Consider the following 25,264-nt stretch of genomic DNA (forward strand, 5'->3'; position numbering starts at 1 on the left):
GAAATAGAGCTTGCTCTGTCCACTCCACGCATTGACCTGGTATTGCAGTATTTCCAGGACCGGTGCACCCTTTCCTTATGTGTTGACTAAAAGCAGATTCCAAAAGTGTTTTTTGTCTTTGCTATTGTTTCTGTCTTTCTGAAGGGATCTCCCCTTTTAATCCCATTATTTCAACACCTGTTGGACAATGCATGAGTGATAATGAGCTCATTGATTAAATGCAATTAATGAATAGATTGCCACCTCTTGTTGTGTGTCGTCTGTGTTTCTGTGTTTCCGGCATTTCACATTGGAACACCTCATTCACCTTCCTTGTCTTCTCTCCGCCCTCCCTTTTAGGTAAGTTAAAGAGCTGCACCTGAGCCAGCCACTGATTGATTGATTGATTGATTGATTGATTGATTGATTGATTGATTGATTGATGCAGCACAACAGTCAAATAGTGGAGTGGAGTAGGGGAACAGCAAACAGCCAATAAAGCAGCCCGCCCGCTCGCCTGCCCGCCACAATGGACCTACCTGTGTACACTAGATGGATGTGATGGAATGTACTGTCGTCCCTACATTTCAAGAAGAAGTAAGAATTGCAGTTGCAACAAAGCCTTGCTTGCCTACAAAGAGAGCAGCAATTTGGATTTGTTACTATGTTACCTAGAAGAATAACAAACTGTGCAAGGATGGAGGTTGTAGGAGCAAGGAGAAGTTGTCTGTAAAGTTGGTGGATGCCTATTTTCCATTTTGCAGTCCCTTGTCTCCCTCTTGTGGCCTCCTGGAGGCAACTAGCTGTGCAAAAAAAAGACAGCCTGGCGGCCGGCTGTTGCAGTGTTGCCCTCTCAGGCAACACTGAGTGACTGACTGAGCCTCACCGTCTTATATAAAGTTCAGACGGAACTTTGCACGTGTCATAGTGGAGCCCTCAGGATTCCAGAGCCAGCTTTCTGACATCATAATGGGGCCTCAGAGATAAAAGCCTGGGCCCAGGCAGTGTTGGTCAGTGCTGCTCAGCAGGCAGCACTGGACTGGACTGGATTACAGCTGATACAAGGTGTGAAGGAACAAGGGGTGGCTGTGGGCATGCACTTGCTGCCGCTGCCAGTGTTTATCTGCATGGCAGCAGGGCATTTGGGCGTTGCCAGGAAGGCGTTTTTATGTAGATTCCTCCTCTTTCAGCACTGCATTGTGGTGCAAGCAAAAGAAGCAAATCCTGTCTGGCTTCCTAAACGGCCTTTATTCACCTCCCGTGTAGCTGTGAGTGTGTGAGCCTGCAGGGCCCCATGGAATTGCCTAGAAGTAGGCTGAATCGCTGCAAGGGCTGAACAGCAGTATCGGGCAGGCTCGGGCAACGCGCGGCCCGTTCGGGTTATCGCTTCTCGGCCTTTTGGCTAAGATCAAGTGTAGTATCTGTTCTTATCAGTTTAATATCTGATACGTCCCCTATCTGGGGACCATATATTAAATGGATTTTTAGAACAGGGAGATGGAAATAGAGCTTGCTCTGTCCACTCCACGCATTGACCTGGTATTGCAGTATTTCCAGGACCGGTGCACCCTTTCCTTATGTGTTGACTAAAAGCAGATTCCAAAAGTGTTTTTTGTCTTTGCTATTGTTTCTGTCTTTCTGAAGGGATCTCCCCTTTTAATCCCATTATTTCAACACCTGTTGGACAATGCATGAGTGATAATGAGCTCATTGATTAAATGCAATTAATGAATAGATTGCCACCTCTTGTTGTGTGTCGTCTGTGTTTCTGTGTTTCCGGCATTTCACATTGGAACACCTCATTCACCTTCCTTGTCTTCTCTCCGCCCTCCCTTTTAGGTAAGTTAAAGAGCTGCACCTGAGCCAGCCACTGATTGATTGATTGATTGATTGATTGATTGATTGATTGATTGATTGATTGATGCAGCACAACAGTCAAATAGTGGAGTGGAGTAGGGGAACAGCAAACAGCCAATAAAGCAGCCCGCCCGCTCGCCTGCCCGCCACAATGGACCTACCTGTGTACACTAGATGGATGTGATGGAATGTACTGTCGTCCCTACATTTCAAGAAGAAGTAAGAATTGCAGTTGCAACAAAGCCTTGCTTGCCTACAAAGAGAGCAGCAATTTGGATTTGTTACTATGTTACCTAGAAGAATAACAAACTGTGCAAGGATGGAGGTTGTAGGAGCAAGGAGAAGTTGTCTGTAAAGTTGGTGGATGCCTATTTTCCATTTTGCAGTCCCTTGTCTCCCTCTTGTGGCCTCCTGGAGGCAACTAGCTGTGCAAAAAAAAGACAGCCTGGCGGCCGGCTGTTGCAGTGTTGCCCTCTCAGGCAACACTGAGTGACTGACTGAGCCTCACCGTCTTATATAAAGTTCAGACGGAACTTTGCACGTGTCATAGTGGAGCCCTCAGGATTCCAGAGCCAGCTTTCTGACATCATAATGGGGCCTCAGAGATAAAAGCCTGGGCCCAGGCAGTGTTGGTCAGTGCTGCTCAGCAGGCAGCACTGGACTGGACTGGATTACAGCTGATACAAGGTGTGAAGGAACAAGGGGTGGCTGTGGGCATGCACTTGCTGCCGCTGCCAGTGTTTATCTGCATGGCAGCAGGGCATTTGGGCGTTGCCAGGAAGGCGTTTTTATGTAGATTCCTCCTCTTTCAGCACTGCATTGTGGTGCAAGCAAAAGAAGCAAATCCTGTCTGGCTTCCTCTCCGGCCTTTATTCACCTCCCGTGTAGCTGTGAGTGTGTGAGCCTGCAGGGCCCCATGGAATTGCCTAGAAGTAGGCTGAATCGCTGCAAGGGCTGAACAGCAGTATCGGGCAGGCTCGGGCAACGCGCGGCCCGTTCGGGTTATCGCTTCTCGGCCTTTTGGCTAAGATCAAGTGTAGTATCTGTTCTTATCAGTTTAATATCTGATACGTCCCCTATCTGGGGACCATATATTAAATGGATTTTTAGAACAGGGAGATGGAAATAGAGCTTGCTCTGTCCACTCCACGCATTGACCTGGTATTGCAGTATTTCCAGGACCGGTGCACCCTTTCCTTATGTGTTGACTAAAAGCAGATTCCAAAAGTGTTTTTTGTCTTTGCTATTGTTTCTGTCTTTCTGAAGGGATCTCCCCTTTTAATCCCATTATTTCAACACCTGTTGGACAATGCATGAGTGATAATGAGCTCATTGATTAAATGCAATTAATGAATAGATTGCCACCTCTTGTTGTGTGTCGTCTGTGTTTCTGTGTTTCCGGCATTTCACATTGGAACACCTCATTCACCTTCCTTGTCTTCTCTCCGCCCTCCCTTTTAGGTAAGTTAAAGAGCTGCACCTGAGCCAGCCACTGATTGATTGATTGATTGATTGATTGATTGATTGATTGATTGATTGATTGATTGATGCAGCACAACAGTCAAATAGTGGAGTGGAGTAGGGGAACAGCAAACAGCCAATAAAGCAGCCCGCCCGCTCGCCTGCCCGCCACAATGGACCTACCTGTGTACACTAGATGGATGTGATGGAATGTACTGTCGTCCCTACATTTCAAGAAGAAGTAAGAATTGCAGTTGCAACAAAGCCTTGCTTGCCTACAAAGAGAGCAGCAATTTGGATTTGTTACTATGTTACCTAGAAGAATAACAAACTGTGCAAGGATGGAGGTTGTAGGAGCAAGGAGAAGTTGTCTGTAAAGTTGGTGGATGCCTATTTTCCATTTTGCAGTCCCTTGTCTCCCTCTTGTGGCCTCCTGGAGGCAACTAGCTGTGCAAAAAAAAGACAGCCTGGCGGCCGGCTGTTGCAGTGTTGCCCTCTCAGGCAACACTGAGTGACTGACTGAGCCTCACCGTCTTATATAAAGTTCAGACGGAACTTTGCACGTGTCATAGTGGAGCCCTCAGGATTCCAGAGCCAGCTTTCTGACATCATAATGGGGCCTCAGAGATAAAAGCCTGGGCCCAGGCAGTGTTGGTCAGTGCTGCTCAGCAGGCAGCACTGGACTGGACTGGATTACAGCTGATACAAGGTGTGAAGGAACAAGGGGTGGCTGTGGGCATGCACTTGCTGCCGCTGCCAGTGTTTATCTGCATGGCAGCAGGGCATTTGGGCGTTGCCAGGAAGGCGTTTTTATGTAGATTCCTCCTCTTTCAGCACTGCATTGTGGTGCAAGCAAAAGAAGCAAATCCTGTCTGGCTTCCTAAACGGCCTTTATTCACCTCCCGTGTAGCTGTGAGTGTGTGAGCCTGCAGGGCCCCATGGAATTGCCTAGAAGTAGGCTGAATCGCTGCAAGGGCTGAACAGCAGTATCGGGCAGGCTCGGGCAACGCGCGGCCCGTTCGGGTTATCGCTTCTCGGCCTTTTGGCTAAGATCAAGTGTAGTATCTGTTCTTATCAGTTTAATATCTGATACGTCCCCTATCTGGGGACCATATATTAAATGGATTTTTAGAACAGGGAGATGGAAATAGAGCTTGCTCTGTCCACTCCACGCATTGACCTGGTATTGCAGTATTTCCAGGACCGGTGCACCCTTTCCTTATGTGTTGACTAAAAGCAGATTCCAAAAGTGTTTTTTGTCTTTGCTATTGTTTCTGTCTTTCTGAAGGGATCTCCCCTTTTAATCCCATTATTTCAACACCTGTTGGACAATGCATGAGTGATAATGAGCTCATTGATTAAATGCAATTAATGAATAGATTGCCACCTCTTGTTGTGTGTCGTCTGTGTTTCTGTGTTTCCGGCATTTCACATTGGAACACCTCATTCACCTTCCTTGTCTTCTCTCCGCCCTCCCTTTTAGGTAAGTTAAAGAGCTGCACCTGAGCCAGCCACTGATTGATTGATTGATTGATTGATTGATTGATTGATTGATTGATTGATTGATTGATTGATGCAGCACAACAGTCAAATAGTGGAGTGGAGTAGGGGAACAGCAAACAGCCAATAAAGCAGCCCGCCCGCTCGCCTGCCCGCCACAATGGACCTACCTGTGTACACTAGATGGATGTGATGGAATGTACTGTCGTCCCTACATTTCAAGAAGAAGTAAGAATTGCAGTTGCAACAAAGCCTTGCTTGCCTACAAAGAGAGCAGCAATTTGGATTTATTACTATGTTACCTAGAAGAATAACAAACTGTGCAAGGATGGAGGTTGTAGGAGCAAGGAGAAGTTGTCTGTAAAGTTGGTGGATGCCTATTTTCCATTTTGCAGTCCCTTGTCTCCCTCTTGTGGCCTCCTGGAGGCAACTAGCTGTGCAAAAAAAAGACAGCCTGGCGGCCGGCTGTTGCAGTGTTGCCCTCTCAGGCAACACTGAGTGACTGACTGAGCCTCACCGTCTTATATAAAGTTCAGACGGAACTTTGCACGTGTCATAGTGGAGCCCTCAGGATTCCAGAGCCAGCTTTCTGACATCATAATGGGGCCTCAGAGATAAAAGCCTGGGCCCAGGCAGTGTTGGTCAGTGCTGCTCAGCAGGCAGCACTGGACTGGACTGGATTACAGCTGATACAAGGTGTGAAGGAACAAGGGGTGGCTGTGGGCATGCACTTGCTGCCGCTGCCAGTGTTTATCTGCATGGCAGCAGGGCATTTGGGCGTTGCCAGGAAGGCGTTTTTATGTAGATTCCTCCTCTTTCAGCACTGCATTGTGGTGCAAGCAAAAGAAGCAAATCCTGTCTGGCTTCCTCTCCGGCCTTTATTCACCTCCCGTGTAGCTGTGAGTGTGTGAGCCTGCAGGGCCCCATGGAATTGCCTAGAAGTAGGCTGAATCGCTGCAAGGGCTGAACAGCAGTATCGGGCAGGCTCGGGCAACGCGCGGCCCGTTCGGGTTATCGCTTCTCGGCCTTTTGGCTAAGATCAAGTGTAGTATCTGTTCTTATCAGTTTAATATCTGATACGTCCCCTATCTGGGGACCATATATTAAATGGATTTTTAGAACAGGGAGATGGAAATAGAGCTTGCTCTGTCCACTCCACGCATTGACCTGGTATTGCAGTATTTCCAGGACCGGTGCACCCTTTCCTTATGTGTTGACTAAAAGCAGATTCCAAAAGTGTTTTTTGTCTTTGCTATTGTTTCTGTCTTTCTGAAGGGATCTCCCCTTTTAATCCCATTATTTCAACACCTGTTGGACAATGCATGAGTGATAATGAGCTCATTGATTAAATGCAATTAATGAATAGATTGCCACCTCTTGTTGTGTGTCGTCTGTGTTTCTGTGTTTCCGGCATTTCACATTGGAACACCTCATTCACCTTCCTTGTCTTCTCTCCGCCCTCCCTTTTAGGTAAGTTAAAGAGCTGCACCTGAGCCAGCCACTGATTGATTGATTGATTGATTGATTGATTGATTGATTGATTGATTGATTGATGCAGCACAACAGTCAAATAGTGGAGTGGAGTAGGGGAACAGCAAACAGTCAATAAAGCAGCCCGCCCGCTCGCCTGCCCGCCACAATGGACCTACCTGTGTACACTAGATGGATGTGATGGAATGTACTGTCGTCCCTACATTTCAAGAAGAAGTAAGAATTGCAGTTGCAACAAAGCCTTGCTTGCCTACAAAGAGAGCAGCAATTTGGATTTGTTACTATGTTACCTAGAAGAATAACAAACTGTGCAAGGATGGAGGTTGTAGGAGCAAGGAGAAGTTGTCTGTAAAGTTGGTGGATGCCTATTTTCCATTTTGCAGTCCCTTGTCTCCCTCTTGTGGCCTCCTGGAGGCAACTAGCTGTGCAAAAAAAAGACAGCCTGGCGGCCCGCTGTTGCAGTGTTGCCCTCTCAGGCAACACTGAGTGACTGACTGAGCCTCACCGTCTTATATAAAGTTCAGACGGAACTTTGCACGTGTCATAGTGGAGCCCTCAGGATTCCAGAGCCAGCTTTCTGACATCATAATGGGGCCTCAGAGATAAAAGCCTGGGCCCAGGCAGTGTTGGTCAGTGCTGCTCAGCAGGCAGCACTGGACTGGACTGGATTACAGCTGATACAAGGTGTGAAGGAACAAGGGGTGGCTGTGGGCATGCACTTGCTGCCGCTGCCAGTGTTTATCTGCATGGCAGCAGGGCATTTGGGCGTTGCCAGGAAGGCGTTTTTATGTAGATTCCTCCTCTTTCAGCACTGCATTGTGGTGCAAGCAAAAGAAGCAAATCCTGTCTGGCTTCCTCTCCGGCCTTTATTCACCTCCCGTGTAGCTGTGAGTGTGTGAGCCTGCAGGGCCCCATGGAATTGCCTAGAAGTAGGCTGAATCGCTGCAAGGGCTGAACAGCAGTATCGGGCAGGCTCGGGCAACGCGCGGCCCGTTCGGGTTATCGCTTCTCGGCCTTTTGGCTAAGATCAAGTGTAGTATCTGTTCTTATCAGTTTAATATCTGATACGTCCCCTATCTGGGGACCATATATTAAATGGATTTTTAGAACAGGGAGATGGAAATAGAGCTTGCTCTGTCCACTCCACGCATTGACCTGGTATTGCAGTATTTCCAGGACCGGTGCACCCTTTCCTTATGTGTTGACTAAAAGCAGATTCCAAAAGTGTTTTTTGTCTTTGCTATTGTTTCTGTCTTTCTGAAGGGATCTCCCCTTTTAATCCCATTATTTCAACACCTGTTGGACAATGCATGAGTGATAATGAGCTCATTGATTAAATGCAATTAATGAATAGATTGCCACCTCTTGTTGTGTGTCGTCTGTGTTTCTGTGTTTCCGGCATTTCACATTGGAACACCTCATTCACCTTCCTTGTCTTCTCTCCGCCCTCCCTTTTAGGTAAGTTAAAGAGCTGCACCTGAGCCAGCCACTGATTGATTGATTGATTGATTGATTGATTGATTGATTGATTGATTGATGCAGCACAACAGTCAAATAGTGGAGTGGAGTAGGGGAACAGCAAACAGCCAATAAAGCAGCCCGCCCGCTCGCCTGCCCGCCACAATGGACCTACCTGTGTACACTAGATGGATGTGATGGAATGTACTGTCGTCCCTACATTTCAAGAAGAAGTAAGAATTGCAGTTGCAACAAAGCCTTGCTTGCCTACAAAGAGAGCAGCAATTTGGATTTGTTACTATGTTACCTAGAAGAATAACAAACTGTGCAAGGATGGAGGTTGTAGGAGCAAGGAGAAGTTGTCTGTAAAGTTGGTGGATGCCTATTTTCCATTTTGCAGTCCCTTGTCTCCCTCTTGTGGCCTCCTGGAGGCAACTAGCTGTGCAAAAAAAAGACAGCCTGGCGGCCGGCTGTTGCAGTGTTGCCCTCTCAGGCAACACTGAGTGACTGACTGAGCCTCACCGTCTTATATAAAGTTCAGACGGAACTTTGCACGTGTCATAGTGGAGCCCTCAGGATTCCAGAGCCAGCTTTCTGACATCATAATGGGGCCTCAGAGATAAAAGCCTGGGCCCAGGCAGTGTTGGTCAGTGCTGCTCAGCAGGCAGCACTGGACTGGACTGGATTACAGCTGATACAAGGTGTGAAGGAACAAGGGGTGGCTGTGGGCATGCACTTGCTGCCGCTGCCAGTGTTTATCTGCATGGCAGCAGGGCATTTGGGCGTTGCCAGGAAGGCGTTTTTATGTAGATTCCTCCTCTTTCAGCACTGCATTGTGGTGCAAGCAAAAGAAGCAAATCCTGTCTGGCTTCCTCTCCGGCCTTTATTCACCTCCCGTGTAGCTGTGAGTGTGTGAGCCTGCAGGGCCCCATGGAATTGCCTAGAAGTAGGCTGAATCGCTGCAAGGGCTGAACAGCAGTATCGGGCAGGCTCGGGCAACGCGCGGCCCGTTCGGGTTATCGCTTCTCGGCCTTTTGGCTAAGATCAAGTGTAGTATCTGTTCTTATCAGTTTAATATCTGATACGTCCCCTATCTGGGGACCATATATTAAATGGATTTTTAGAACAGGGAGATGGAAATAGAGCTTGCTCTGTCCACTCCACGCATTGACCTGGTATTGCAGTATTTCCAGGACCGGTGCACCCTTTCCTTATGTGTTGACTAAAAGCAGATTCCAAAAGTGTTTTTTGTCTTTGCTATTGTTTCTGTCTTTCTGAAGGGATCTCCCCTTTTAATCCCATTATTTCAACACCTGTTGGACAATGCATGAGTGATAATGAGCTCATTGATTAAATGCAATTAATGAATAGATTGCCACCTCTTGTTGTGTGTCGTCTGTGTTTCTGTGTTTCCGGCATTTCACATTGGAACACCTCATTCACCTTCCTTGTCTTCTCTCCGCCCTCCCTTTTAGGTAAGTTAAAGAGCTGCACCTGAGCCAGCCACTGATTGATTGATTGATTGATTGATTGATTGATTGATTGATTGATTGATGCAGCACAACAGTCAAATAGTGGAGTGGAGTAGGGGAACAGCAAACAGCCAATAAAGCAGCCCGCCCGCTCGCCTGCCCGCCACAATGGACCTACCTGTGTACACTAGATGGATGTGATGGAATGTACTGTCGTCCCTACATTTCAAGAAGAAGTAAGAATTGCAGTTGCAACAAAGCCTTGCTTGCCTACAAAGAGAGCAGCAATTTGGATTTGTTACTATGTTACCTAGAAGAATAACAAACTGTGCAAGGATGGAGGTTGTAGGAGCAAGGAGAAGTTGTCTGTAAAGTTGGTGGATGCCTATTTTCCATTTTGCAGTCCCTTGTCTCCCTCTTGTGGCCTCCTGGAGGCAACTAGCTGTGCAAAAAAAAGACAGCCTGGCGGCCGGCTGTTGCAGTGTTGCCCTCTCAGGCAACACTGAGTGACTGACTGAGCCTCACCGTCTTATATAAAGTTCAGACGGAACTTTGCACGTGTCATAGTGGAGCCCTCAGGATTCCAGAGCCAGCTTTCTGACATCATAATGGGGCCTCAGAGATAAAAGCCTGGGCCCAGGCAGTGTTGGTCAGTGCTGCTCAGCAGGCAGCACTGGACTGGACTGGATTACAGCTGATACAAGGTGTGAAGGAACAAGGGGTGGCTGTGGGCATGCACTTGCTGCCGCTGCCAGTGTTTATCTGCATGACAGCAGGGCATTTGGGCGTTGCCAGGAAGGCGTTTTTATGTAGATTCCTCCTCTTTCAGCACTGCATTGTGGTGCAAGCAAAAGAAGCAAATCCTGTCTGGCTTCCTCTCCGGCCTTTATTCACCTCCCGTGTAGCTGTGAGTGTGTGAGCCTGCAGGGCCCCATGGAATTGCCTAGAAGTAGGCTGAATCGCTGCAAGGGCTGAACAGCAGTATCGGGCAGGCTCGGGCAACGCGCGGCCCGTTCGGGTTATCGCTTCTCGGCCTTTTGGCTAAGATCAAGTGTAGTATCTGTTCTTATCAGTTTAATATCTGATACGTCCCCTATCTGGGGACCATATATTAAATGGATTTTTAGAACAGGGAGATGGAAATAGAGCTTGCTCTGTCCACTCCACGCATTGACCTGGTATTGCAGTATTTCCAGGACCGGTGCACCCTTTCCTTATGTGTTGACTAAAAGCAGATTCCAAAAGTGTTTTTTGTCTTTGCTATTGTTTCTGTCTTTCTGAAGGGATCTCCCCTTTTAATCCCATTATTTCAACACCTGTTGGACAATGCATGAGTGATAATGAGCTCATTGATTAAATGCAATTAATGAATAGATTGCCACCTCTTGTTGTGTGTCGTCTGTGTTTCTGTGTTTCCGGCATTTCACATTGGAACACCTCATTCACCTTCCTTGTCTTCTCTCCGCCCTCCCTTTTAGGTAAGTTAAAGAGCTGCACCTGAGCCAGCCACTGATTGATTGATTGATTGATTGATTGATTGATTGATTGATTGATGCAGCACAACAGTCAAATAGTGGAGTGGAGTAGGGGAACAGCAAACAGCCAATAAAGCAGCCCGCCCGCTCGCCTGCCCGCCACAATGGACCTACCTGTGTACACTAGATGGATGTGATGGAATGTACTGTCGTCCCTACATTTCAAGAAGAAGTAAGAATTGCAGTTGCAACAAAGCCTTGCTTGCCTACAAAGAGAGCAGCAATTTGGATTTGTTACTATGTTACCTAGAAGAATAACAAACTGTGCAAGGATGGAGGTTGTAGGAGCAAGGAGAAGTTGTCTGTAAAGTTGGTGGATGCCTATTTTCCATTTTGCAGTCCCTTGTCTCCCTCTTGTGGCCTCCTGGAGGCAACTAGCTGTGCAAAAAAAAGACAGCCTGGCGGCCGGCTGTTGCAGTGTTGCCCTCTCAGGCAACACTGAGTGACTGACTGAGCCTCACCGTCTTATATAAAGTTCAGACGGAACTTTGCACGTGTCATAGTGGAGCCCTCAGGATTCCAGAGCCAGCTTTCTGACATCATAATGGGGCCTCAGAGATAAAAGCCTGGGCCCAGGCAGTGTTGGTCAGTGCTGCTCAGCAGGCAGCACTGGACTGGACTGGATTACAGCTGATACAAGGTGTGAAGGAACAAGGGGTGGCTGTGGGCATGCACTTGCTGCCGCTGCCAGTGTTTATCTGCATGGCAGCAGGGCATTTGGGCGTTGCCAGGAAGGCGTTTTTATGTAGATTCCTCCTCTTTCAGCACTGCATTGTGGTGCAAGCAAAAGAAGCAAATCCTGTCTGGCTTCCTCTCCGGCCTTTATTCACCTCCCGTGTAGCTGTGAGTGTGTGAGCCTGCAGGGCCCCATGGAATTGCCTAGAAGTAGGCTGAATCGCTGCAAGGGCTGAACAGCAGTATCGGGCAGGCTCGGGCAACGCGCGGCCCGTTCGGGTTACCGCTTCTCGGCCTTTTGGCTAAGATCAAGTGTAGTATCTGTTCTTATCAGTTTAATATCTGATACGTCCCCTATCTGGGGACCATATATTAAATGGATTTTTAGAACAGGGAGATGGAAATAGAGCTTGCTCTGTCCACTCCACGCATTGACCTGGTATTGCAGTATTTCCAGGACCGGTGCACCCTTTCCTTATGTGTTGACTAAAAGCAGATTCCAAAAGTGTTTTTTGTCTTTGCTATTGTTTCTGTCTTTCTGAAGGGATCTCCCCTTTTAATCCCATTATTTCAACACCTGTTGGACAATGCATGAGTGATAATGAGCTCATTGATTAAATGCAATTAATGAATAGATTGCCACCTCTTGTTGTGTGTCGTCTGTGTTTCTGTGTTTCCGGCATTTCACATTGGAACACCTCATTCACCTTCCTTGTCTTCTCTCCGCCCTCCCTTTTAGGTAAGTTAAAGAGCTGCACCTGAGCCAGCCACTGATTGATTGATTGATTGATTGATTGATTGATTGATGCAGCACAACAGTCAAATAGTGGAGTGGAGTAGGGGAACAGCAAACAGCCAATAAAGCAGCCCGCCCGCTCGCCTGCCCGCCACAATGGACCTACCTGTGTACACTAGATGGATGTGATGGAATGTACTGTCGTCCCTACATTTCAAGAAGAAGTAAGAATTGCAGTTGCAACAAAGCCTTGCTTGCCTACAAAGAGAGCAGCAATTTGGATTTGTTACTATGTTACCTAGAAGAATAACAAACTGTGCAAGGATGGAGGTTGTAGGAGCAAGGAGAAGTTGTCTGTAAAGTTGGTGGATGCCTATTTTCCATTTTGCAGTCCCTTGTCTCCCTCTTGTGGCCTCCTGGAGGCAACTAGCTGTGCAAAAAAAAGACAGCCTGGCGGCCGGCTGTTGCAGTGTTGCCCTCTCAGGCAACACTGAGTGACTGACTGAGCCTCACCGTCTTATATAAAGTTCAGACGGAACTTTGCACGTGTCATAGTGGAGCCCTCAGGATTCCAGAGCCAGCTTTCTGACATCATAATGGGGCCTCAGAGATAAAAGCCTGGGCCCAGGCAGTGTTGGTCAGTGCTGCTCAGCAGGCAGCACTGGACTGGACTGGATTACAGCTGATACAAGGTGTGAAGGAACAAGGGGTGGCTGTGGGCATGCACTTGCTGCCGCTGCCAGTGTTTATCTGCATGGCAGCAGGGCATTTGGGCGTTGCCAGGAAGGCGTTTTTATGTAGATTCCTCCTCTTTCAGCACTGCATTGTGGTGCAAGCAAAAGAAGCAAATCCTGTCTGGCTTCCTCTCCGGCCTTTATTCACCTCCCGTGTAGCTGTGAGTGTGTGAGCCTGCAGGGCCCCATGGAATTGCCTAGAAGTAGGCTGAATCGCTGCAAGGGCTGAACAGCAGTATCGGGCAGGCTCGGGCAACGCGCGGCCCGTTCGGGTTATCGCTTCTCGGCCTTTTGGCTAAGATCAAGTGTAGTATCTGTTCTTATCAGTTTAATATCTGATACGTCCCCTATCTGGGGACCATATATTAAATGGATTTTTAGAACAGGGAGATGGAAATAGAGCTTGCTCTGTCCACTCCACGCATTGACCTGGTATTGCAGTATTTCCAGGACCGGTGCACCCTTTCCTTATGTGTTGACTAAAAGCAGATTCCAAAAGTGTTTTTTGTCTTTGCTATTGTTTCTGTCTTTCTGAAGGGATCTCCCCTTTTAATCCCATTATTTCAACACCTGTTGGACAATGCATGAGTGATAATGAGCTCATTGATTAAATGCAATTAATGAATAGATTGCCACCTCTTGTTGTGTGTCGTCTGTGCTTCTGTGTTTCCGGCATTTCACATTGGAACACCTCATTCACCTTCCTTGTCTTCTCTCCGCCCTCCCTTTTAGGTAAGTTAAAGAGCTGCACCTGAGCCAGCCACTGATTGATTGATTGATTGATTGATTGATTGATTGATTGATTGATTGATGCAGCACAACAGTCAAATAGTGGAGTGGAGTAGGGGAACAGCAAACAGCCAATAAAGCAGCCCGCCCGCTCGCCTGCCCGCCACAATGGACCTACCTGTGTACACTAGATGGATGTGATGGAATGTACTGTCGTCCCTACATTTCAAGAAGAAGTAAGAATTGCAGTTGCAACAAAGCCTTGCTTGCCTACAAAGAGAGCAGCAATTTGGATTTGTTACTATGTTACCTAGAAGAATAACAAACTGTGCAAGGATGGAGGTTGTAGGAGCAAGGAGAAGTTGTCTGTAAAGTTGGTGGATGCCTATTTTCCATTTTGCAGTCCCTTGTCTCCCTCTTGTGGCCTCCTGGAGGCAACTAGCTGTGCAAAAAAAAGACAGCCTGGCGGCCGGCTGTTGCAGTGTTGCCCTCTCAGGCAACACTGAGTGACTGACTGAGCCTCACCGTCTTATATAAAGTTCAGACGGAACTTTGCACGTGTCATAGTGGAGCCCTCAGGATTCCAGAGCCAGCTTTCTGACATCATAATGGGGCCTCAGAGATAAAAGCCTGGGCCCAGGCAGTGTTGGTCAGTGCTGCTCAGCAGGCAGCACTGGACTGGACTGGATTACAGCTGATACAAGGTGTGAAGGAACAAGGGGTGGCTGTGGGCATGCACTTGCTGCCGCTGCCAGTGTTTATCTGCATGGCAGCAGGGCATTTGGGCGTTGCCAGGAAGGCGTTTTTATGTAGATTCCTCCTCTTTCAGCACTGCATTGTGGTGCAAGCAAAAGAAGCAAATCCTGTCTGGCTTCCTCTCCGGCCTTTATTCACCTCCCGTGTAGCTGTGAGTGTGTGAGCCTGCAGGGCCCCATGGAATTGCCTAGAAGTAGGCTGAATCGCTGCAAGGGCTGAACAGCAGTATCGGGCAGGCTCGGGCAACGCGCGGCCCGTTCGGGTTATCGCTTCTCGGCCTTTTGGCTAAGATCAAGTGTAGTATCTGTTCTTATCAGTTTAATATCTGATACGTCCCCTATCTGGGGACCATATATTAAATGGATTTTTAGAACAGGGAGATGGAAATAGAGCTTGCTCTGTCCACTCCACGCATTGACCTGGTATTGCAGTATTTCCAGGACCGGTGCACCCTTTCCTTATGTGTTGACTAAAAGCAGATTCCAAAAGTGTTTTTTGTCTTTGCTATTGTTTCTGTCTTTCTGAAGGGATCTCCCCTTTTAATCCCATTATTTCAACACCTGTTGGACAATGCATGAGTGATAATGAGCTCATTGATTAAATGAAATTAATGAATAGATTGCCACCTCTTGTTGTGTGTCGTCTGTGTTTCTGTGTTTCCGGCATTTCACATTGGAACACCTCATTCACCTTCCTTGTCTTCTCTCCGCCCTCCCTTTTAGGTAAGTTAAAGAGCTGCACCTGAGCCAGCCACTGATTGATTGATTGATTGATTGATTGATTGATTGATGCAGCACAACAGTCAAATAGTGGAGTGGAGTAGGGGAACAGCAAACAGCCAATAAAGCAGCCCGCCCGCTCGCCTGCCCGCCACAATGGACCTACCTGTGTACACTAGATGGATGTGATGGAATGTACTGTCGTCCCTACATTTCAAGAAGAAGTAAGAATTGCAGTTGCAACAAAGCCTTGCTTGCCTACAAAGAGAGCAGCAATTTGGATTTGTTACTATGTTACCTAGAAGAATAACAAACTGTGCAAGGATGGAGGTTGTAGGAGCAAGGAGAAGTTGTCTGTAAAGTTGGTGGATGCCTATTTTCCATTTTGCAGTCCCTTGTCTCCCTCTTGTGGCCTCCTGGAGGCAACTAGCTGTGCAAAAAAAAGACAGCCTGGCGGCCGGCTGTTGCAGTGTTGCCCTCTCAGGCAACACTGAGTGACTGACTGAGCCTCACCGTCTTATATAAAGTTCAGACGGAACTTTGCACGTGTCATAGTGGAGCCCTCAGGATTCCAGAGCCAGCTTTCTGACATCATAATGGGGCCTCAGAGATAAAAGCCTGGGCCCAGGCAGTGTTGGTCAGTGCTGCTCAGCAGGCAGCACTGGACTGGACTGGATTACAGCTGATACAAGGTGTGAAGGAACAAGGGGTGGCTGTGGGCATGCACTTGCTGCCGCTGCCAGTGTTTATCTGCATGGCAGCAGGGCATTTGGGCGTTGCCAGGAAGGCGTTTTTATGTAGATTCCTCCTCTTTCAGCACTGCATTGTGGTGCAAGCAAAAGAAGCAAATCCTGTCTGGCTTCCTCTCCGGCCTTTATTCACCTCCCGTGTAGCTGTGAGTGTGTGAGCCTGCAGGGCCCCATGGAATTGCCTAGAAGTAGGCTGAATCGCTGCAAGGGCTGAACAGCAGTATCGGGCAGGCTCGGGCAACGCGCGGCCCGTTCGGGTTATCGCTTCTCGGCCTTTTGGCTAAGATCAAGTGTAGTATCTGTTCTTATCAGTTTAATATCTGATACGTCCCCTATCTGGGGACCATATATTAAATGGATTTTTAGAACAGGGAGATGGAAATAGAGCTTGCTCTGTCCACTCCACGCATTGACCTGGTATTGCAGTATTTCCAGGACCGGTGCACCCTTTCCTTATGTGTTGACTAAAAGCAGATTCCAAAAGTGTTTTTTGTCTTTGCTATTGTTTCTGTCTTTCTGAAGGGATCTCCCCTTTTAATCCCATTATTTCAACACCTGTTGGACAATGCATGAGTGATAATGAGCTCATTGATTAAATGCAATTAATGAATAGATTGCCACCTCTTGTTGTGTGTCGTCTGTGTTTCTGTGTTTCCGGCATTTCACATTGGAACACCTCATTCACCTTCCTTGTCTTCTCTCCGCCCTCCCTTTTAGGTAAGTTAAAGAGCTGCACCTGAGCCAGCCACTGATTGATTGATTGATTGATTGATTGATTGATGCAGCACAACAGTCAAATAGTGGAGTGGAGTAGGGGAACAGCAAACAGCCAATAAAGCAGCCCGCCCGCTCGCCTGCCCGCCACAATGGACCTACCTGTGTACACTAGATGGATGTGATGGAATGTACTGTCGTCCCTACATTTCAAGAAGAAGTAAGAATTGCAGTTGCAACAAAGCCTTGCTTGCCTACAAAGAGAGCAGCAATTTGGATTTGTTACTATGTTACCTAGAAGAATAACAAACTGTGCAAGGATGGAGGTTGTAGGAGCAAGGAGAAGTTGTCTGTAAAGTTGGTGGATGCCTATTTTCCATTTTGCAGTCCCTTGTCTCCCTCTTGTGGCCTCCTGGAGGCAACTAGCTGTGCAAAAAAAAGACAGCCTGGCGGCCGGCTGTTGCAGTGTTGCCCTCTCAGGCAACACTGAGTGACTGACTGAGCCTCACCGTCTTATATAAAGTTCAGACGGAACTTTGCACGTGTCATAGTGGAGCCCTCAGGATTCCAGAGCCAGCTTTCTGACATCATAATGGGGCCTCAGAGATAAAAGCCTGGGCCCAGGCAGTGTTGGTCAGTGCTGCTCAGCAGGCAGCACTGGACTGGACTGGATTACAGCTGATACAAGGTGTGAAGGAACAAGGGGTGGCTGTGGGCATGCACTTGCTGCCGCTGCCAGTGTTTATCTGCATGGCAGCAGGGCATTTGGGCGTTGCCAGGAAGGCATTTTTATGTAGATTCCTCCTCTTTCAGCACTGCATTGTGGTGCAAGCAAAAGAAGCAAATCCTGTCTGGCTTCCTCTCCGGCCTTTATTCACCTCCCGTGTAGCTGTGAGTGTGTGAGCCTGCAGGGCCCCATGGAATTGCCTAGAAGTAGGCTGAATCGCTGCAAGGGCTGAACAGCAGTATCGGGCAGGCTCGGGCAACGCGCGGCCCGTTCGGGTTATCGCTTCTCGGCCTTTTGGCTAAGATCAAGTGTAGTATCTGTTCTTATCAGTTTAATATCTGATACGTCCCCTATCTGGGGACCATATATTAAATGGATTTTTAGAACAGGGAGATGGAAATAGAGCTTGCTCTGTCCACTCCACGCATTGACCTGGTATTGCAGTATTTCCAGGACCGGTGCACCCTTTCCTTATGTGTTGACTAAAAGCAGATTCCAAAAGTGTTTTTTGTCTTTGCTATTGTTTCTGTCTTTCTGAAGGGATCTCCCCTTTTAATCCCATTATTTCAACACCTGTTGGACAATGCATGAGTGATAATGAGCTCATTGATTAAATGCAATTAATGAATAGATTGCCACCTCTTGTTGTGTGTCGTCTGTGTTTCTGTGTTTCCGGCATTTCACATTGGAACACCTCATTCACCTTCCTTGTCTTCTCTCCGCCCTCCCTTTTAGGTAAGTTAAAGAGCTGCACCTGAGCCAGCCACTGATTGATTGATTGATTGATTGATTGATTGATTGATTGATTGATGCAGCACAACAGTCAAATAGTGGAGTGGAGTAGGGGAACAGCAAACAGCCAATAAAGCAGCCCGCCCGCTCGCCTGCCCGCCACAATGGACCTACCTGTGTACACTAGATGGATGTGATGGAATGTACTGTCGTCCCTACATTTCAAGAAGAAGTAAGAATTGCAGTTGCAACAAAGCCTTGCTTGCCTACAAAGAGAGCAGCAATTTGGATTTGTTACTATGTTACCTAGAAGAATAACAAACTGTGCAAGGATGGAGGTTGTAGGAGCAAGGAGAAGTTGTCTGTAAAGTTGGTGGATGCCTATTTTCCATTTTGCAGTCCCTTGTCTCCCTCTTGTGGCCTCCTGGAGGCAACTAGCTGTGCAAAAAAAAGACAGCCTGGCGGCCGGCTGTTGCAGTGTTGGCCTCTCAGGCAACACTGAGTGACTGACTGAGCCTCACCGTCTTATATAAAGTTCAGACGGAACTTTGCACGTGTCATAGTGGAGCCCTCAGGATTCCAGAGCCAGCTTTCTGACATCATAATGGGGCCTCAGAGATAAAAGCCTGGGCCCAGGCAGTGTTGGTCAGTGCTGCTCAGCAGGCAGCACTGGACTGGACTGGATTACAGCTGATACAAGGTGTGAAGGAACAAGGGGTGGCTGTGGGCATGCACTTGCTGCCGCTGCCAGTGTTTATCTGCATGGCAGCAGGGCATTTGGGCGTTGCCAGGAAGGCGTTTTTATGTAGATTCCTCCTCTTTCAGCACTGCATTGTGGTGCAAGCAAAAGAAGCAAATCCTGTCTGGCTTCCTCTCCGGCCTTTATTCACCTCCCGTGTAGCTGTGAGTGTGTGAGCCTGCAGGGCCCCATGGAATTGCCTAGAAGTAGGCTGAATCGCTGCAAGGGCTGAACAGCAGTATCGGGCAGGCTCGGGCAACGCGCGGCCCGTTCGGGTTATCGCTTCTCGGCCTTTTGGCTAAGATCAAGTGTAGTATCTGTTCTTATCAGTTTAATATCTGATACGTCCCCTATCTGGGGACCATATATTAAATGGATTTTTAGAACAGGGAGATGGAAATAGAGCTTGCTCTGTCCACTCCACGCATTGACCTGGTATTGCAGTATTTCCAGGACCGGTGCACCCTTTCCTTATGTGTTGACTAAAAGCAGATTCCAAAAGTGTTTTTTGTCTTTGCTATTGTTTCTGTCTTTCTGAAGGGATCTCCCCTTTTAATCCCATTATTTCAACACCTGTTGGACAATGCATGAGTGATAATGAGCTCATTGATTAAATGCAATTAATGAATAGATTGCCACCTCTTGTTGTGTGTCGTCTGTGTTTCTGTGTTTCCGGCATTTCACATTGGAACACCTCATTCACCTTCCTTGTCTTCTCTCCGCCCTCCCTTTTAGGTAAGTTAAAGAGCTGCACCTGAGCCAGCCACTGATTGATTGATTGATTGATTGATTGATTGATTGATTGATTGATGCAGCACAACAGTCAAATAGTGGAGTGGAGTAGGGGAACAGCAAACAGCCAATAAAGCAGCCCGCCCGCTCGCCTGCCCGCCACAATGGACCTACCTGTGTACACTAGATGGATGTGATGGAATGTACTGTCGTCCCTACATTTCAAGAAGAAGTAAGAATTGCAGTTGCAACAAAGCCTTGCTTGCCTACAAAGAGAGCAGCAATTTGGATTTGTTACTATGTTACCTAGAAGAATAACAAACTGTGCAAGGATGGAGGTTGTAGGAGCAAGGAGAAGTTGTCTGTAAAGTTGGTGGATGCCTATTTTCCATTTTGCAGTCCCTTGTCTCCCTCTTGTGGCCTCCTGGAGGCAACTAGCTGTGCAAAAAAAAGACAGCCTGGCGGCCGGCTGTTGCAGTGTTGCCCTCTCAGGCAACACTGAGTGACTGACTGAGCCTCACCGTCTTATATAAAGTTCAGACGGAACTTTGCACGTGTCATAGTGGAGCCCTCAGGATTCCAGAGCCAGCTTTCTGACATCATAATGGGGCCTCAGAGATAAAAGCCTGGGCCCAGGCAGTGTTGGTCAGTGCTGCTCAGCAGGCAGCACTGGACTGGACTGGATTACAGCTGATACAAGGTGTGAAGGAACAAGGGGTGGCTGTGGGCATGCACTTGCTGCCGCTGCCAGTGTTTATCTGCATGGCAGCAGGGCATTTGGGCGTTGCCAGGAAGGCGTTTTTAATGTAGATTCCTCCTCTTTCAGCACTGCATTGTGGTGCAAGCAAAAGAAGCAAATCCTGTCTGGCTTCCTCTCCGGCCTTTATTCACCTCCCGTGTAGCTGTGAGTGTGTGAGCCTGCAGGGCCCCATGGAATTGCCTAGAAGTAGGCTGAATCGCTGCAAGGGCTGAACAGCAGTATCGGGCAGGCTCGGGCAACGCGCGGCCCGTTCGGGTTATCGCTTCTCGGCCTTTTGGCTAAGATCAAGTGTAGTATCTGTTCTTATCAGTTTAATATCTGATACGTCCCCTATCTGGGGACCATATATTAAATGGATTTTTAGAACAGGGAGATGGAAATAGAGCTTGCTCTGTCCACTCCACGCATTGACCTGGTATTGCAGTATTTCCAGGACCGGTGCACCCTTTCCTTATGTGTTGACTAAAAGCAGATTCCAAAAGTGTTTTTTGTCTTTGCTATTGTTTCTGTCTTTCTGAAGGGATCTCCCCTTTTAATCCCATTATTTCAACACCTGTTGGACAATGCATGAGTGATAATGAGCTCATTGATTAAATGCAATTAATGAATAGATTGCCACCTCTTGTTGTGTGTCGTCTGTGTTTCTGTGTTTCCGGCATTTCACATTGGAACACCTCATTCACCTTCCTTGTCTTCTCTCCGCCCTCCCTTTTAGGTAAGTTAAAGAGCTGCACCTGAGCCAGCCACTGATTGATTGATTGATTGATTGATTGATTGATTGATTGATTGATTGATGCAGCACAACAGTCAAATAGTGGAGTGGAGTAGGGGAACAGCAAACAGCCAATAAAGCAGCCCGCCCGCTCGCCTGCCCGCCACAATGGACCTACCTGTGTACACTAGATGGATGTGATGGAATGTACTGTCGTCCCTACATTTCAAGAAGAAGTAAGAATTGCAGTTGCAACAAAGCCTTGCTTGCCTACAAAGAGAGCAGCAATTTGGATTTGTTACTATGTTACCTAGAAGAATAACAAACTGTGCAAGGATGGAGGTTGTAGGAGCAAGGAGAAGTTGTCTGTAAAGTTGGTGGATGCCTATTTTCCATTTTGCAGTCCCTTGTCTCCCTCTTGTGGCCTCCTGGAGGCAACTAGCTGTGCAAAAAAAAGACAGCCTGGCGGCCGGCTGTTGCAGTGTTGCCCTCTCAGGCAACACTGAGTGACTGACTGAGCCTCACCGTCTTATATAAAGTTCAGACGGAACTTTGCACGTGTCATAGTGGAGCCCTCAGGATTCCAGAGCCAGCTTTCTGACATCATAATGGGGCCTCAGAGATAAAAGCCTGGGCCCAGGCAGTGTTGGTCAGTGCTGCTCAGCAGGCAGCACTGGACTGGACTGGATTACAGCTGATACAAGGTGTGAAGGAACAAGGGGTGGCTGTGGGCATGCACTTGCTGCCGCTGCCAGTGTTTATCTGCATGGCAGCAGGGCATTTGGGCGTTGCCAGGAAGGCGTTTTTATGTAGATTCCTCCTCTTTCAGCACTGCATTGTGGTGCAAGCAAAAGAAGCAAATCCTGTCTGGCTTCCTCTCCGGCCTTTATTCACCTCCCGTGTAGCTGTGAGTGTGTGAGCCTGCAGGGCCCCATGGAATTGCCTAGAAGTAGGCTGAATCGCTGCAAGGGCTGAACAGCAGTATCGGGCAGGCTCGGGCAACGCGCGGCCCGTTCGGGTTATCGCTTCTCGGCCTTTTGGCTAAGATCAAGTGTAGTATCTGTTCTTATCAGTTTAATATCTGATACGTCCCCTATCTGGGGACCATATATTAAATGGATTTTTAGAACAGGGAGATGGAAATAGAGCTTGCTCTGTCCACTCCACGCATTGACCTGGTATTGCAGTATTTCCAGGACCGGTGCACCCTTTCCTTATGTGTTGACTAAAAGCAGATTCCAAAAGTGTTTTTTGTCTTTGCTATTGTTTCTGTCTTTCTGAAGGGATCTCCCCTTTTAATCCCATTATTTCAACACCTGTTGGACAATGCATGAGTGATAATGAGCTCATTGATTAAATGCAATTAATGAATAGATTGCCACCTCTTGTTGTGTGTCGTCTGTGTTTCTGTGTTTCCGGCATTTCACATTGGAACACCTCATTCACCTTCCTTGTCTTCTCTCCGCCCTCCCTTTTAGGTAAGTTAAAGAGCTGCACCTGAGTCAGCCACTGATTGATTGATTGATTGATTGATTGATTGATTGATTGATTGATTGATGCAGCACAACAGTCAAATAGTGGAGTGGAGTAGGGGAACAGCAAACAGCCAATAAAGCAGCCCGCCCGCTCGCCTGCCCGCCACAATGGACCTACCTGTGTACACTAGATGGATGTGATGGAATGTACTGTCGTCCCTACATTTCAAGAAGAAGTAAGAATTGCAGTTGCAACAAAGCCTTGCTTGCCTACAAAGAGAGCAGCAATTTGGATTTGTTACTATGTTACCTAGAAGAATAACAAACTGTGCAAGGATGGAGGTTGTAGGAGCAAGGAGAAGTTGTCTGTAAAGTTGGTGGATGCCTATTTTCCATTTTGCAGTCCCTTGTCTCCCTCTTGTGGCCTCCTGGAGGCAACTAGCTGTGCAAAAAAAAGACAGCCTGGCGGCCGGCTGTTGCAGTGTTGCCCTCTCAGGCAACACTGAGTGACTGACTGAGCCTCACCGTCTTATATAAAGTTCAGACGGAACTTTGCACGTATCATAGTGGAGCCCTCAGGATTCCAGAGCCAGCTTTCTGACATCATAATGGGGCCTCAGAGATAAAAGCCTGGGCCCAGGCAGTGTTGGTCAGTGCTGCTCAGCAGGCAGCACTGGACTGGACTGGATTACAGCTGATACAAGGTGTGAAGGAACAAGGGGTGGCTGTGGGCATGCACTTGCTGCCGCTGCCAGTGTTTATCTGCATGGCAGCAGGGCATTTGGGCGTTGCCAGGAAGGCGTTTTTATGTAGATTCCTCCTCTTTCAGCACTGCATTGTGGTGCAAGCAAAAGAAGCAAATCCTGTCTGGCTTCCTCTCCGGCCTTTATTCACCTCCCGTGTAGCTGTGAGTGTGTGAGCCTGCAGGGCCCCATGGAATTGCCTAGAAGTAGGCTGAATCGCTGCAAGGGCTGAACAGCAGTATCGGGCAGGCTCGGGCAACGCGCGGCCCGTTCGGGTTATCGCTTCTCGGCCTTTTGGCTAAGATCAAGTGTAGTATCTGTTCTTATTAGTTTAATATCTGATACGTCCCCTATCTGGGGACCATATATTAAATGGATTTTTAGAACAGGGAGATGGAAATAGAGCTTGCTCTGTCCACTCCACGCATTGACCTGGTATTGCAGTATTTCCAGGACCGGTGCACCCTTTCCTTATGTGTTGACTAAAAGCAGATTCCAAAAGTGTTTTTTGTCTTTGCTATTGTTTCTGTCTTTCTGAAGGGATCTCCCCTTTTAATCCCATTATTTCAACACCTGTTGGACAATGCATGAGTGATAATGAGCTCATTGATTAAATGCAATTAATGAATAGATTGCCACCTCTTGTTGTGTGTCGTCTGTGTTTCTGTGTTTCCGGCATTTCACATTGGAACACCTCATTCACCTTCCTTGTCTTCTCTCCGCCCTCCCTTTTAGGTAAGTTAAAGAGCTGCACCTGAGCCAGCCACTGATTGATTGATTGATTGATTGATTGATTGATTGATTGATTGATTGATGCAGCACAACAGTCAAATAGTGGAGTGGAGTAGGGGAACAGCAAACAGCCAATAAAGCAGCCCGCCCGCTCGCCTGCCCGCCACAATGGACCTACCTGTGTACACTAGATGGATGTGATGGAATGTACTGTCGTCCCTACATTTCAAGAAGAAGTAAGAATTGCAGTTGCAACAAAGCCTTGCTTGCCTACAAAGAGAGCAGCAATTTGGATTTGTTACTATGTTACCTAGAAGAATAACAAACTGTGCAAGGATGGAGGTTGTAGGAGCAAGGAGAAGTTGTCTGTAAAGTTGGTGGATGCCTATTTTCCATTTTGCAGTCCCTTGTCTCCCTCTTGTGGCCTCCTGGAGGCAACTAGCTGTGCAAAAAAAAGACAGCCTGGCGGCCGGCTGTTGCAGTGTTGCCCTCTCAGGCAACACTGAGTGACTGACTGAGCCTCACCGTCTTATATAAAGTTCAGACGGAACTTTGCACGTGTCATAGTGGAGCCCTCAGGATTCCAGAGCCAGCTTTCTGACATCATAATGGGGCCTCAGAGATAAAAGCCTGGGCCCAGGCAGTGTTGGTCAGTGCTGCTCAGCAGGCAGCACTGGACTGGACTGGATTACAGCTGATACAAGGTGTGAAGGAACAAGGGGTGGCTGTGGGCATGCACTTGCTGCCGCTGCCAGTGTTTATCTGCATGGCAGCAGGGCATTTGGGCGTTGCCAGGAAGGCGTTTTTATGTAGATTCCTCCTCTTTCAGCACTGCATTGTGGTGCAAGCAAAAGAAGCAAATCCTGTCTGGCTTCCTCTCCGGCCTTTATTCACCTCCCGTGTAGCTGTGAGTGTGTGAGCCTGCAGGGCCCCATGGAATTGCCTAGAAGTAGGCTGAATCGCTGCAAGGGCTGAACAGCAGTATCGGGCAGGCTCGGGCAACGCGCGGCCCGTTCGGGTTATCGCTTCTCGGCCTTTTGGCTAAGATCAAGTGTAGTATCTGTTCTTATCAGTTTAATATCTGATACGTCCCCTATCTGGGGACCATATATTAAATGGATTTTTAGAACAGGGAGATGGAAATAGAGCTTGCTCTGTCCACTCCACGCATTGACCTGGTATTGCAGTATTTCCAGGACCGGTGCACCCTTTCCTTATGTGTTGACTAAAAGCAGATTCCAAAAGTGTTTTTTGTCTTTGCTATTGTTTCTGTCTTTCTGAAGGGATCTCCCCTTTTAATCCCATTATTTCAACACCTGTTGGACAATGCATGAGTGATAATGAGCT

The 25,264-nt window shown here is 47.8% G+C and overlaps 17 non-coding genes across 17 annotated transcripts; all 17 read left to right on the plus strand.

The window, feature by feature from the left end:
• Positions 1-1,361: 1,361 nt before the first annotated feature.
• LOC142704472 (U2 spliceosomal RNA) lies at positions 1,362-1,552 on the plus strand. Its single transcript, XR_012867921.1, has one exon. It is a non-coding gene; the product is annotated as a U2 spliceosomal RNA (small nuclear RNA).
• Positions 1,553-2,840: 1,288 nt separating this feature from the next.
• On the plus strand, positions 2,841-3,031 carry LOC142704538 (U2 spliceosomal RNA). Its single transcript, XR_012867979.1, has one exon. It is a non-coding gene; the product is annotated as a U2 spliceosomal RNA (small nuclear RNA).
• A 1,292-nt stretch (positions 3,032-4,323) lies between these two features.
• Positions 4,324-4,514, plus strand: LOC142704550 (U2 spliceosomal RNA). Its single transcript, XR_012867990.1, has one exon. It is a non-coding gene; the product is annotated as a U2 spliceosomal RNA (small nuclear RNA).
• A 1,296-nt stretch (positions 4,515-5,810) lies between these two features.
• Positions 5,811-6,001, plus strand: LOC142704562 (U2 spliceosomal RNA). The gene has a single exon (XR_012868001.1). It is a non-coding gene; the product is annotated as a U2 spliceosomal RNA (small nuclear RNA).
• Positions 6,002-7,289: 1,288 nt separating this feature from the next.
• LOC142704574 (U2 spliceosomal RNA) lies at positions 7,290-7,480 on the plus strand. The gene has a single exon (XR_012868012.1). It is a non-coding gene; the product is annotated as a U2 spliceosomal RNA (small nuclear RNA).
• Positions 7,481-8,764: 1,284 nt separating this feature from the next.
• Positions 8,765-8,955, plus strand: LOC142704479 (U2 spliceosomal RNA). Its single transcript, XR_012867927.1, has one exon. It is a non-coding gene; the product is annotated as a U2 spliceosomal RNA (small nuclear RNA).
• Positions 8,956-10,239: 1,284 nt separating this feature from the next.
• LOC142704491 (U2 spliceosomal RNA) lies at positions 10,240-10,430 on the plus strand. The gene has a single exon (XR_012867938.1). It is a non-coding gene; the product is annotated as a U2 spliceosomal RNA (small nuclear RNA).
• A 1,280-nt stretch (positions 10,431-11,710) lies between these two features.
• On the plus strand, positions 11,711-11,901 carry LOC142704524 (U2 spliceosomal RNA). The gene has a single exon (XR_012867967.1). It is a non-coding gene; the product is annotated as a U2 spliceosomal RNA (small nuclear RNA).
• Positions 11,902-13,173: 1,272 nt separating this feature from the next.
• LOC142704503 (U2 spliceosomal RNA) lies at positions 13,174-13,364 on the plus strand. The gene has a single exon (XR_012867949.1). It is a non-coding gene; the product is annotated as a U2 spliceosomal RNA (small nuclear RNA).
• Positions 13,365-14,648: 1,284 nt separating this feature from the next.
• Positions 14,649-14,839, plus strand: LOC142704516 (U2 spliceosomal RNA). The gene has a single exon (XR_012867960.1). It is a non-coding gene; the product is annotated as a U2 spliceosomal RNA (small nuclear RNA).
• Positions 14,840-16,111: 1,272 nt separating this feature from the next.
• On the plus strand, positions 16,112-16,302 carry LOC142704528 (U2 spliceosomal RNA). Its single transcript, XR_012867971.1, has one exon. It is a non-coding gene; the product is annotated as a U2 spliceosomal RNA (small nuclear RNA).
• A 1,268-nt stretch (positions 16,303-17,570) lies between these two features.
• LOC142704532 (U2 spliceosomal RNA) lies at positions 17,571-17,761 on the plus strand. Its single transcript, XR_012867974.1, has one exon. It is a non-coding gene; the product is annotated as a U2 spliceosomal RNA (small nuclear RNA).
• Positions 17,762-19,041: 1,280 nt separating this feature from the next.
• On the plus strand, positions 19,042-19,232 carry LOC142704534 (U2 spliceosomal RNA). Its single transcript, XR_012867975.1, has one exon. It is a non-coding gene; the product is annotated as a U2 spliceosomal RNA (small nuclear RNA).
• Positions 19,233-20,513: 1,281 nt separating this feature from the next.
• LOC142704535 (U2 spliceosomal RNA) lies at positions 20,514-20,704 on the plus strand. Its single transcript, XR_012867976.1, has one exon. It is a non-coding gene; the product is annotated as a U2 spliceosomal RNA (small nuclear RNA).
• Positions 20,705-21,988: 1,284 nt separating this feature from the next.
• On the plus strand, positions 21,989-22,179 carry LOC142704536 (U2 spliceosomal RNA). Its single transcript, XR_012867977.1, has one exon. It is a non-coding gene; the product is annotated as a U2 spliceosomal RNA (small nuclear RNA).
• A 1,284-nt stretch (positions 22,180-23,463) lies between these two features.
• LOC142704525 (U2 spliceosomal RNA) lies at positions 23,464-23,654 on the plus strand. Its single transcript, XR_012867968.1, has one exon. It is a non-coding gene; the product is annotated as a U2 spliceosomal RNA (small nuclear RNA).
• Positions 23,655-24,938: 1,284 nt separating this feature from the next.
• On the plus strand, positions 24,939-25,129 carry LOC142704537 (U2 spliceosomal RNA). The gene has a single exon (XR_012867978.1). It is a non-coding gene; the product is annotated as a U2 spliceosomal RNA (small nuclear RNA).
• The last annotated feature ends 135 nt before the right edge of the window (positions 25,130-25,264 follow it).

This window comes from Rhinoderma darwinii, unplaced genomic scaffold (genome assembly GCF_050947455.1).
Source record: "Rhinoderma darwinii isolate aRhiDar2 unplaced genomic scaffold, aRhiDar2.hap1 Scaffold_3346, whole genome shotgun sequence".
Classification (NCBI taxonomy): domain Eukaryota; kingdom Metazoa; phylum Chordata; class Amphibia; order Anura; family Rhinodermatidae; genus Rhinoderma; species Rhinoderma darwinii.